Here is a 13,752-nt window from a genome sequence, read left to right on the forward strand (position 1 = left end):
CAAGAGTGACTGTTCTTGCTTATGAAAAATAACTTTGGGATTTTAATTTCAAATTACTCACAGAGCTAAAGCCTAGATGTGTAAAGTGATGGTAAGGGCAAAGAATAGAGCAGGACAAAGGGAAGGGATGAGGGGCAGAAGCGCATCATTCATTTGCTCAGCAAATATTTATTGAGTGCCCCCCACCCTGCCTGTGCAGATATGGGGGTTCTCATCACATCCAGACTTCCATTTGATCTGGGTGAACATAGACGGACAGGTGGCTAGACCTTGAGAGTGGAGATGGCCATGGGTTTTTAGGTTCTGTTTATTGAGTATTTTTTGTGATCCAGGCTCTTTACATAAGAGATCTTGTTCGGTCTTTGTAGGAACACTGAGAGGTAGACATCACTGCTCCTATTTTATAGGAAGCTGAGTGGTAGAGAAGGAAACTGCCCGAGGCTCCAGAGCTATCAAGTGGCAGAGCCAGCATTTGAACTCAGGCCAGTAGACTCGCTTTCCTGCCCGTGTTGGGCACCAACTCTGTGCCAAGGCTGAGCTAGACGTTGGGACTAGGAAACAAAATAAAGAGGCTAAATTAAAGCCCTCAAGTCTCTCTGTTGCACTGTCTCTGGGAGAGACAGGCATAGTGCAAGGAATGATAGTAGCAGGATCTATAAAGCAGGAGATCAGAGGTATTGCACTCTGCCAGGATGTATCAGGGACAGTTTTGAGGAAGTGGGAATGGCTGAGACTTACACAGGCACCTTCATGGAAGGCTACAGAAAAGAGCACATCCAGCAAAGGACCAGCGTGTGCGGTAGCCCATGGTTGGCAATCACGAGATGCTCGCTGGTGTTGTGGCACAGGGTGCACTGGAGGAGATGGAAGATAAGGATGGGAAGGGGAGCAGGATCTGACCAGGCAGGGCTTGCAGAATAGGCTGGACCTTTGTCCCGGAGGAGCTGAAAATTCATGTATCCATGTGTTTAGTCATTTGCTCATTCAACATGTATTTACTGAGCACCCAATATACACCAAGGACTCTACATTAAAGAGTTTTAAGCAGGAAACAGGTGCATGCTTTTTACCTTGGGGGGAAAAAAAGGTACCTGTATGGAAATTAAGGGGTCTCCAAATGGCTCATGTGAAAGATGATCCAAAAATGACCAGTGGTAGCAGCTGGGAGATTAGGGGCATATGTAATGGCATGAGGGACCTGCCCACTGACAGACATAGGGGTTTAGCTGAAGCTCTGGATTTCCTCTATAAAACACATTGGTGAAGGTATGCCCACATCATGGAAAGTGCCTATAAATGTGGGCATCTCTGCAGGACACTGACATATGCCTCCTGTCGTTTAGAATTGTATGTTTATCAAGGATCATTGGTGCTTGGTTCCAAGTCTTTCCTGCAGCCTTTCCCGTTAGTCACTTAATGCAATATTAGCCACAAAAATAAAATAAGTGTGAAAAACAAAAGGAGAAATGTTTCTATGAATGCTGAATCGAAAGGTTTGAAAAGACTTACTCAGGAGAATTGAAAAAAAAAATTGCTGTGGAGTTGGGTGTGGTTGAAACAATGAAAGAATTGGGGAAATCATAAAATTCTAGCAAGATTCTGCACTCCGATTGCTTTACAAGGGTCTTTAAGGTCTCTCTCTGCTTCAAAGCAGCTGACGCTGGAAACTGTAGATGATGCATGATGGGTGTGGTTTATGTAAGAAAGATGACAAGAAGTTCCAGTCAGCAGACCCGTTCTCAAAGAAAAACCTTGGCTCCACATCAAAAGAGTGGTGAATGAATGTGCATTTATATGCTTTAAGTTAAAATTAAACAGGTTTGAGGTATTATGTATCATTCTTTAGCTTTAAGAAAAGTTTTTATTGAAGTGTAACATACATAGAGAAAAGAGCACCCATCTAACAGTGTAGCAGGATATATTTTCACAAAGCGAACGCTCAGGGTAACCGGCAACCAGATCAGGAAACAGAACTTTGCCCCCACCCCCAAAATCTTTCTTCGTGTCTTATTCCAATCATCGCACACTCTTGCCTCAAATGTGATGGCTACTCTGACTTCTATCAGCATTGGTTACATTTTCCTATTTTATAAATCAAGCTAAATGTTTTTGTTTTGTGTTTTGGGCTTGAATTCCTTTGTTTGGCATTATGTTTGCAAAATCCACCCATGTTGTTCAGTGTAGCAGTAATTTGGTCAGTCTTATATAGTATTCCATGAGCTATAGTGGTACCCAGTAAGCACTCAATAAATAGTAGCCAAAAAGAGATGTAAGTAACCCCTAGCAAAATACGACCACATCTGGGTAGCAGTCCATCTGAGTTCAATGGTGCTTTGGAAGTGGTTAATAACTCTGTTTATCTACCCATTTTATTATTGGGGGATATTAGTGTTGTCTCCAATGTCTTGTTGTTGTGAACGGTTCTGCTATATACATTTTTATACAGGCCTTGTGATGAACATATACGTGCATTTTTTTAAATGTTTATTTATTTATTTTGAGAGAGAGAAAGAGTTCCAGCAGGGGAGGGTCAGAGAGAGAGAGGGAGAGAGAGAATCTCAAGCAGGCTCTGCACTGTCAGCTCAGAGTCTGATGCAGGGCTCAAACTCACAAACTGTGAGATCATGACCTGAGCTGAAATCAAGAGTCAGACGCTTAACAGACTGAGCCACCCTGGGGCCCCATCTTTTGAGCATCTTTCTAGAAGGAAAATTGCTGGGCCCTGAGTTGTTTTTGTATTCAGGTTTTGTAGATACTACATGGATTTTCCAAAGTGGTTGTGTCTGTTTACGCTTTTCCTCTGTAGAGTATGAAAGTCCCAGTGTTTCCAACATCCTTGCAAATATTTGGTGCTGTCTGTGCCACTGTAGTTTCTAATTTTAGCTATTCACATGGGGGTGACGTATTATCTTATTGTTTGTTTTTAGTACATCTTTTATTGTGGAGTAATTTTAGATTTACAAAAAAAAAATGGCAAAGATAGTACACAGAGTTCCCATGTTGACCTCACCCGGTTTTCTCCATTGTTAACATCTTACATTATTATAATGTATTGGGCAAAGCTAAGAAACTGTCATTGGTACATTACTATTAAGTAAACTCCAGACTTTATTTGGATTTCATCAGTTTTTCCATTATTTTCTTCTTTCTGTTCCAGGAGCCATTCCAGGGAACCACATTGCATTTACTTGTCATGTCTCCCCAGCCCCCTCTGGTCTGCGACAGTCTTCCAGTCTTCCTTTGTTTTTATGACCTTGATGGTGTTGAGAAATACTGGCAAGGTATCCTGCAGCATATCCAATAATCCAGGTCTGTCTGATGTCATTACTAGAATAGGGTTAAAGATTTTTGGAAAGAATAGCACAGAGGTGAAATGTTCTTCTCATTACACCATAATTAAAGACTACATACCAACCACATGACATCACTGATGAGGTTAACCTTCATCACTTGATTGAGATAGCCTTTTCTGGGTTTCTCTACTGCAAAGTCCCCATTATTCCTTTCTCTATTTTATAGTTTGGAAGTGAAGCACTAAGTCCAGCCACCCTCAAGGTGGGTGGGAAGGGAGAATTAAGTTTTACTTTTATCTTCCTCATGCATTTGTTCATTCATTCATTCATTCATATCAGTATGGACTCATGTATATTAGTTTTGTACTTTGGGTTATAATACAGTACTATAGTGACTTACTTGTGGCTCACATTTTTCCAGCATTGGCCACTGGGAACTCCTTCAGGGTGGCTTCAATGTCCCTTTAACACGTCCCCCACCCCTTTGTTTTTTAAGCATTTTTTTTTTTAACTTTCTGGTACTTAAAGTCACTTCTGGTTCATATTGTATTTTCCCTGCTCCAGCCTTAGAATTGTCCATTTCTCCAAGAGGCTTTGATCCCTTTTATTGGAGAATAGAATTTAGAAACCAAGATCTCAGTGCTAGGTGTCTTATTGTGGTTTTATTTTGCATTTCCCATGAAGATGATCCCATTTTCAAAATGATCATTGGCATTTGAAATATTATTTTTAATGAAGTGGCAATTCATGTCATTTTTCTATTCTTCTCTTGGAATGTCCACATTTTTCTTAGAGATTTATAGACAGTTTTTCTTTTTGTGTGTATTCTGGATTTGAGTCCTTCATTGAATATACATATCACAAATATCTTCGTCCACTCTGTGGCTTATATTTCCATTCTCTCAGGACTGTCTTTGAAACTCAAACGTTCTTGATGTTATCATGGTATAACTGGTCATCTTTTCCCTTATGGTTCTGTTTATGATCATAAGAATATTCTCCAAGGTTATCCCCTAAAAGCTTTATCATTTTACCTTTCATATAAGACACCTGGAATTGATTTTTGTGTGTAGTGTGAGGTAGGTTGAGGATACTTGCTTTATGTTTTTATATGGGTTTCTAATGACCAAGCCCCATTTTTAAAAAAAATTTTTTAATGTTTTTATTTATTGTTGAGACAGAGAGAGAGCATGAGCAGGGGAGGAGGAGAGAGAGAGGGAGACACAGAATCCGAAGCAGGCTCCAGGCTCTGAGCTGTCAGCACAGAGCCCGACGCGGGGCTCGAACTCACAGACCGTGAGATCATGACCTGAGCCGAAGTCGGACACTCAACCGACTGAGCCACCCAGGCGCCCCTGACCAAGCCCCATTTATTAAAGAGACCATACTTTCCTTACTCCATGCATTTTTATCTTTGTTTCTGGAATCTCTGTTCAATTCTGTATGTTTATTTGTCCACCCTTTCCACAATGGCACACTATCTTAATCACTGTAGCTTTATAAGGCTTGATATCTGGTAATGCAAGTCTTCCAATATTTTTTCTTATTTTTCAGTGTTATGTTGGCTATTCTTGGCCTTTCCCACATACACGTTAGAAGAACAGGTCAATTCTCTCTCTCTCTCTCTCTCTCTCTCTCTCTCTCTCTCTCTCTCTTTCTCACAAATACACCTCTTCACTAGGAATTTCACTGAACCTATAGATCAATTTGGGAATAACTGACACTTTTAAATTATGAAGTCTTCTTCTCCATGACAATATAGCAGATTCTTTCTATTTATTTAGGTCTTGTAAAATTTCTCTCAGTAAGACTTTTCAGTTTTTAGTGTAAAAGTCAGACATATTTTGTTTTAATTGTAAGTAGTTGGTATTTTTTGATGCTATTGGATAAAGTAGCTTTAAATTTTTCATGTATAATGATTTACTGATAGCATATCCAATATTATTTTTTAAATATATTGATGTTATATCTGCTAACCCTTGCTAGCTTCCCTTATTAATTTAATGATTTGTCTAGAGAAGCTTTTGGCTTTTCTATGTACACAATCATATATAAATAAGGACAATATTTTTTTTTCTGATCCCTATACCTTTCATTTATTTTTTTTCCTTTTATTTATTTATATATATTTTTTCCATGACTTCCAGGACAATGTTGACCAAAATTCTGGTAGTGGATACTCTTGTCTTACTCTTGATCTCAGATGGACACTTTCAATATTCCATTGTTAAGTATGTTTTCTGTAGCTTTTTAAAAAAATATGTACTTATCAGATTAAAAAAGTTCTTTTCACTTGAGGCTAAATTTGCCAAGATTTTTAAAAATCATGAATGGATGTTGGCTTTATAAATGCTTTTTACTCATTTATTGAGACAATCCTATGATTTTTCTCCTATATCAAATTAATTGTTAAATTACATTGATTGATTAATTTTGAACATAAAACCAACCTTGCATTACTGGAATAAACCCAACTTGGTTGCCACATACTATTCTTTTTATATATGGTTAGATAACATTTGGTTACAATTTTTCTATCTATGTTTATGAGAAAGATTGACCTGTAATTTTTAGTTCTTATAGTGTTCTTGTAAGCTTTGTTTTCAAGATTCTGCTGGCATGATAAGACAAGTTGCGAAGTGTTTTCTTTTTTTGCTTTTATTTGGAAGAGATGTTTAAGATTAGTGTTATTTCTCCTTCAAATATTTAGAAGAATTCACCAGTGAAGCCATCTGGGCCTGGAGACTTTCTGGGGAAGTTTTTTAATTACAGGTTTAATTTTTAAATTAGATATATTACTATTTCAGGCAAATTCCAGAATTTTTTGGTTCCTGAAAATACAGTTAAACTAAAATGTGCTAAAGAGATCAAGATTAAAATGTAGGTCACCAAGTTCACACAGCCTAGTGGTTAAGAACATGAACGCTGGAATTCTACTCCAGTCCTCTTCAATAATGAATTTTAAATACAAACAAAACAAAAATCCTTGTTTATTCAGCTTTAGTATTAGAATCTTAAACAGTCAACAGAATCTTGGGTTAAATTTTTTAGCATATTTTTGCTCTACTTCCTAAGCTTCTGCTCTGTGCAAAAGCTTTAAGGTAAAAGAGTGTTGGGCTTACTTCTCTATGCCTTTCTTCTCTCAGAGATCTTGGACATTCAATTCTTCGCTGCCTGGGAAGCCATGAACTATAACTTTTTATCTCCCCAGCTCTCTGAGATTCTTGAAAACTTTCCTGGCATTTCTGCCCTTGGCAACTGTCCTCTGACTGGACACCTTGGAAATGCCAGGCAGCGAAAGAGAGAGGGATTGTTGGCTCACCTGACTGTGGTTACCTTCTCTCCAAGATCTTGACTTCTCCTGTGCTGGCTGCCTCAGCAACTGTCAAGTGCCTTCAAACAGATCTGTGTTTGTAATTTAATTGGATTTTCTAGTTTTTTCTTGGCATAAATGGTCTGTTGCAAGCCATTCAATATAGGTAGAATTAGATGTTTGAATATCTTTATTGTTATTATTAATTTCTCACTTGATTTGACCTTTAAAATGTTTACTTACTTATACTGAGAGAGAGAGAGAGAACAAGAGTGCACGTGAGTTGGAGAGGGGCAAAGGGAGAGGAAGAGAGAATCTCAGGCAGGCTCCATGCTGTCAGCACAGAGCCTGATGCAGACCTCCAACCCACAAACTGTGAGATCATGACCTGAACCAAAATCAAAAGTCGGACGCTTAACTGGCAGAGCCACCCAGGCGCTCCATTGATTTGAACTTTTCATTTAACCAGTTGACTAAGGTTAATTTTCAATTAACCAATTGTTAATAAGAGATAAAATAAGAGATAAGAGATCTACTATGATGATGATATTAATATTAATTAGTGTCAATATTAACTAACTGTAACATTAATAGTAATAATAGCAGCTAACATCCTTGGCTAAACCACTGGGTGCAAGACTCTATGTTAACTTGCTGCTATGTATTCTCTTATTTTATCCCTTAAAACCCCTGGAGGTAGATATTATTATATTCCTTTTTTTTGGATGAGAAACTGAACTCAGAGTAACCTGCTCACATCCATAAGGCTAATAAATGGTGATAATAACATATGAGGCAATGCTACTCCATACCAGAAGCTACAGCCTTCAGAAGATATTTAGAATGCATTTACCTTACAGTTGATGTATTTAGAGGCACACGAGGGTAACTGAGCAGGGGAAAGTGTTTGAAGGTCTAGAATAGGATGCAAAAGAGCCAGTGTAGAGGGCTGAAGCGGTCAGATTCCTTTAATGTAGGAGACTGGCTTCTTACCTAGCAAAAAGGGGGATTCTAGTTTCAGAATACCCTATTTCCCTCAATCTGAAATTCAGCACTTCACATGTTTTATGTTCTCATGAAAGAGGGATGCATCTTACAATAGATGTCAAAAGAAACTTGTCAGCTGCCCAGCACTGGAATCAGTGGTGATGAGGAATTCATCTCCAGCACATGGTGCAACCTGCCTGCATTCATCTGATGGCCACTTCGGCTGGGTGACTTACTTGGGTAGCACCTTACAGAGTTAACCATTACTTAATCTTGTCCCCTTCATGAAGCTTCTTCAAAAAAGTTATAATAGGATTAAACATCGAAATAAGAACTTGCTGAATTCACAGGTTTTCCATCATTTTCCAGGAAATGCCATTAATACCGCTGAAATTGCCAAATGTTTTGGAATTCAGCATAGACTTCTCAAAGCCAACAGTGGCTGGTGTGACTGACTCGACTGACTCACATGTCATGAAGAGCACCAAGCACCCAGCGTCTAGCTGTCAAAAGTTTCCAGCTGACTTTCAAGGGAAGCCATTTAACTTCCAGGAATGTATCCTTCAAGGAAGGAAAAAACAAAACAATTAATTTAACCGAATCGGAAATGCAAACCAACTCCAGCATTCTTTGATATGCCTGGAAATTACTCTGTTAGCTAAAGGTTCCAAAAAGGTCAAGATCAAAGTGTCGATCACAAGAAGGACTAGAGCCTATTGTTAAAACACAGGTCTGGCACCATACTACCTGCCTATCAGTAGCTAGGGAATTGGGGACACTTAACTCTGCCTCCCCGTCCTCAACTTTACACAGGGAAAATAACAGCGCCTACCTAAGACAGTTGTTGTGGGGACTAAGCAACTCATCCACATAGACCCTGAGGCAAGGGCTCCATAGAGCTCCATAGACCCTGAGGTCTCCATAGAGCTCCATATGGAGCTCCATAGAGCTCTATATACTCCACATCCGTAGATGTTAGGTATTAGGATAATCAACATCCCTGATGGGCCCCAAGCTGTTCCTGACTGCTCATGGCCAAACGTGATTCAGAAAAATATTGAGATCTGGAATTTAAAGAGTCCTTAGGGGCTAATTTTGAATGTGATATTGTTGAAGGAAGGGGTATTGATAAACGTCATGGATAAAAGTACAAGGATAATTGTCGGCCACTAAAGGTTTTATTTGTTGTTGTTTTTGCTTATGCTTAATATAATCCTTCTTTTGCTTTTTCACTGAGCTGCTGCCAGACTGCCATTTCAGTAAGTGAAGTCAATGATCCATTCTCCCATCACCATCCCTGTAGTCTGTCCATTGCAGCTGCCTCTTAGTAGCCTCCCCGTGTGTTCTTTTGCCCCTTGGCAATCTTTGTTAAGCACAAATGGCAGATGCTGCTAACAAACATAAGTTAGATTGTGTTGCTGCCTGTGCAAAAGCATCCAGTGGCTCCCCACCACAGTCAGAATAAATCCAAAATCCTTCACATGGTCCCCTGAAACTTCCCTGATGTGTCACCTTTCTGGGCTGGCTGTGCACTGGTGTTTCTCACTTGCTGTTCTCCTCCATGTCTGTCCGTCCCTCCTAAGGGCCAAGCCCGTCTTGCTCAGAACCTTTGCTGTCCTCCTTCCTCTGCCCGAAGGCTTCTGGGTTGACTTCTGCCCACTCTGCGGATGTCGGCTGAAGCCTCATTCCTCAGAGAAGCCTTCTTAGATGTTAGGTCTGAATCAGACCTCATGTTACAGTCTCCCCACTTGCCTTTTATAGTACTTACCACAGTTTGTTTTTCTTTATCCCTTTGGGTGATTATTTGCTTAATGTCTTTCCCTCTACTCACTCCTAAAATCCAGAAGGGCATGGATTGTGTAATTTTTCAAGTGTCAGATCCCTCGTTCCTGGCACATTCTTGCACATGTGCACGCTCTCTCTCTCTCTCTCTCTCTCTATGCATATAGTTGCACATATCATATACATTTCTTATTAAAATATAATATACACAAGGTATACACACTTTAAATGTATAGGTTGATGTGAAACTAATATTACACTGTATGTTAACTGGAATTTAAATAAAAACTTAAAAAAATATAAAATAAAATGCCCAAGCTTCTTTAAATAGGCAATCTTCTCCAAATGAAATTCAAATGCTTCTTGTTTTGGCTTGAACTACGAACGCCTCAGAACCAGTTTGTTTGGTTCTAGCTTTATTTATCCAACTGCAATAGAAGCTTATAATAAACAGCAGAATATAACACAAAAACAAAAACCAACCACGCAAAAATTTACAGGTTGATGAATTTTTATATGTAAATACTTTCATGTGACCAGCACCCAAAGCAAGAATGGAACATGATGAACCCCTAGAAATCTCTCTTCTGCCCCTTCTTGTTGCGCCACAAAAGCGACTATTTATTTGCACTTTTATCATCAGAGATTAATTTCCATTTCTGAGCTTCATGTAAATGAAATTGTAAGCATGTACTCTTATGTCTAGCTTCTTTTGCTCAACACCTGTCTATGAGATTTATCCACATCGTGCAAATCCTCGTAGTTCTTTTTCATTGCTGTGTTGTAGTCTATTGTGTGAATATGCCACGATTTATTAAACCATTGTGCTGTTGATAGACAGCTGGATTGTTTCCAGGTTGAGGGTGGGGTATAACAAATGATGCTGCTAAGAATGTCTTTTTTGCCTGCCCACTGGCAGACATAGGCATTGATCTCTCATGAGTTTGTAACCAGGAGTGCAATTGCGGCCCCCCCCCGGCAATTTGGCAACTATGTATGTGACAAAACATATTTTCTCATATGTTTGTTACATGTTTTGTCACATACATAGTTGCCAGATTTTCCAAAACTGTGGTAACTAATGTAGTATGGGGGGAGCCCTTGCCTCTATTTCTGATAGGGATTCTGCCAGAGTTCCGGAATTCACCTTCAGTCTTTTTTGGTGTGACAGTGATGAACTCCTTGACTTACCTCACCTTGGGCTAAGCAGCAGCCCTCTATCACACCCACCCTGGCTGCAAAGGTCTCACTAGCACAGAACACAGCTATCGTAACTGCTCGGGGGTCCAGAGAAAGTCACTACATTTCTTCTTTCCCTCATATGGCTTTTTAGGCAATGTTGACTCTCTTTCTTGGGTGTCTGGAGCCCCCTCTACTGTGGTTTTCCCTTTTCCCCTCTGTTCTATCCTCTTCTCCTGGGATCCTGCATTTATTCTGAGCATCTTAGGCTGGAAGTGACATTTTTGGTGCCCTCTTGCTTCTCTCCTTACTCCCTCATGTTGATGTATTGGTCCGGGTTTTCCAGAGAAACACAATCAATAGGACATAGATAGGTATAGGTGTAGGTGTAGGTATGGGTATAGTTATATTTATTGAGATATACCTTATACGTATCAAAATTTACCGTTTTTTGACGTACAGGGTAATGAGTTACGACAACTGTTTACATTTGGGTAACTACCACCATAACTGAAATACAGGACATTTGCATCTCTTTGCAAACTACCCTGGCGACAGAGGCGACAATCCCCTCCCCCAGCCCACAGGAGGGCTCTACCTTTTACTGCACAAATGCCCCCCAAGAAGGCCACCCTAGCAGGTCCTGAATGCTTAACTATAGGGATAGCTCCGTCTTCTAGACAGGAGGCCCTGGGGGCATGCTAGCTGAGGATGGAATGGCTGGTAGAAATGAAAACAGCCCCAGGGACAAGGTTGGGGAGATGGGGGACTGAGATCTGGGGAGAAGCATCCATACCAGGGGGTGAACCCGAGCTTGGTGTGGATTGGCAGGGGGAGGGGGGTGCGGTGCATGCAAAACCAGAAATGGAGATGCAGGAACTCAGCCTCCAACGTGGGTTCTTTGGCTGGGCCCTCCCCAGTCTTCATGTGCCAGCAATGTCCCCTGACTGCAGGGATATGGGCTGAGATGCAGTCCGGGTGGCCTCACAGACGTGCTGATTTCAGGACGTGCATGTGCGTGCACGTGTGTGCGTGTGTATTTGGAGACCGTGGCAGGGAGCTGTCCATCTGGAGGCATGCAGCTACCCCCGCATCCACAGTCGGGTGGGGAGCTGGGGGCCTCTTCTGCCCGCGCCCGTGAGAGCCCCCTGCTGCCTCGCCAGCGAGCCCTCTGAGCAGCACGGGGTGGGGGGTGGGAGGGTGTCAGCCGTCACCCCCCGGCTGGGGCAACCGCACATTCTTAGACGCTCTATGTCATGGAAAGAAAGGTGACGTGCTTCGTCTGCTCTGCTCTCCCCAAACATTACCACTCCAGCAACAAAGGGAGGCGTGCGGCGAGAGACTTTCTCCTCTCGGAGGCCGGGGAGAGTTTTTCAGATCCTGGAGTCCATGGTGATATTAAGTTTGAGGAATTTTTCAAATCATCATCCCACAGAAGCAGCTGCTAACCACCCTCCTGCACCTGGTTCTCCGGGAGACTTAGTTCCAGGAGAGGGACACTGCAGGCACGGACAGCACGCTTTCTTTCCCTTGGCTGTTTGCTTCAAGTGCGGGGCACGTTCAAACATCCAGCCCCAACATGTGTCCTTGTTAGAGCAGTGGGTAAAGTAGACAAGGTCTCTGTCTTCAGGAGACAGCCTGGCAGGCCCTGTGGGGGTGCTGGGAGAGGCTCCAGGGGCAGGGGGAGCCATTGCCTCTGTGGTCCCAAGTATGACTTCCCTGTGCCTGTGCCTTTTACAGAGTGACCGTGGTGGTCTGTTCTCTTTCTTGGAACGGTGGCCTTGCCATGTGCACACAGTCTCCTAGTGGAGAAGAGTGCATCTGTCCAAGCTAAAGCCATTCCAGACCAGGTGACAGCCAGCTGATTCCAGAACACATGAGCAAGGCCAGCCTCGGTCAGCAGCATGGCCTCCGGTTACCACAGCTGACCACAGACTCATCAGGAAGCTCCGTCAAGAGCAGCAGGACCACTCAGCTCACCTCTAGACACCTGAGCAAAAATAAAACTTTATGTTTTGAGCCTCTGAGTTTTGACGTTATTTCTCATGTAGCAAATGCTAACTGGTTCAATGTGTAGGGCACATGTCCTGACTCTGAGAAACTCACCTTCTACTGATTGCCCAGAAACCTCTTCATTCCTAACGCAGATGTGATTTGGCTAAGCGGGACAGCATAGAGGCTAAACTGGCTTTGGAGCCCGGTAGAACTGAGTTGTTGTTTTAAGTTTATTTATTTATTTTGAGAGACACACACATACACACACACACACACACACACACACACACAGAGAGAGAGAGAGAGAGAGAGAGAGAGAGAGCAAGAGAGAGAGAGCAAGGGAGGGGCAAAGAGAGAGGGAGGGAGAATCCCAAGCTGGCTCTGTGCTGTCAGTGTGGAGCCCAATGTGGGGCTTAAAGTCATGAAGCATGAGATCATGACCTGAGTCGAAATCAAGAGTCAGACGCTGGTAAAACGGCGTCTGAATCCTGGTTTTGCCACTATCCGTTGTGTGAGTTCAGTCTCGGTTATCTGATCTGTAAATGGGTGAAATGATAGCATCCACACGGGCAGTATCTATCGGCTGAAATATAGCATCCATGCGGGCAGCTCTCCAGTGTGTCTGTTGGCTGTCAGCTTCCAGCTGATCCTTCTATAGTCTCCTCTGTATACGAGCACTGGAACCCTGAGAATTCCTTTTCCTAGAGTCCGTTGCTACCGCTGGCTTCCTGTTGGGGTCTGCCAGTAGGATCCATTGGTGGGAAACCAGGAGTCAGGAGACGCACATCTGTCTGCTCCTGGCAGGGCCTCGAGCAGCAGCAGTGGGCTGCTGAGGCCACTGACCGCAGGCAGCGGTGATGCCACTGGCATTGTTGGTGGGGTTGTGACTCCAGTCCAGGGTTAGCTGCAGCTTCCTCATCCCTAAGTAACAGTTCTCTGCTCCCCTTTGCTCCTCCGGCCTTCCTATGCTTTTATAACCAGTACCCAGCTTTAATTTGCTTTGTACTCGAAATACATAAAGTGGCTCCTGAAAAAGACCCCCCCCAAAAAAGCCCCTGAAAGGGCTAAAGGACTCAACCAGTGGGAGCTGAGATCAGGAGCAGATTTGAACCTCAAGAGAACTGGTCATGGATCGTGGAGTTCTAGGGTTCTGGTATCCTTACTGTGATGTTGGAAGCCTAAGTGGTGATAGGAAATATTGGA

The 13,752-nt window shown here is 42.2% G+C and overlaps 1 long non-coding RNA gene across 2 annotated transcripts in view; it reads left to right on the forward strand.

Moving 5' to 3' along the window:
• The window catches only part of LOC125919514 (uncharacterized), a 97,292-nt gene extending 84,749 nt beyond the window's left edge, over positions 1-12,543 (forward strand). For both annotated transcript variants that reach the window (XR_007456810.1, XR_007456811.1), the window contains 2 exons: positions 3,158-3,309; positions 12,295-12,543. This is a non-coding gene — a long non-coding RNA (uncharacterized LOC125919514). The remainder of the gene's footprint in view (positions 1-3,157; positions 3,310-12,294) is intronic.
• Positions 12,544-13,752: the final 1,209 nt, after the last annotated feature.

The sequence above is a fragment of the Panthera uncia genome, chromosome B4 (assembly GCF_023721935.1).
Source record: "Panthera uncia isolate 11264 chromosome B4, Puncia_PCG_1.0, whole genome shotgun sequence".
Lineage (NCBI taxonomy): Eukaryota > Metazoa > Chordata > Mammalia > Carnivora > Felidae > Panthera > Panthera uncia.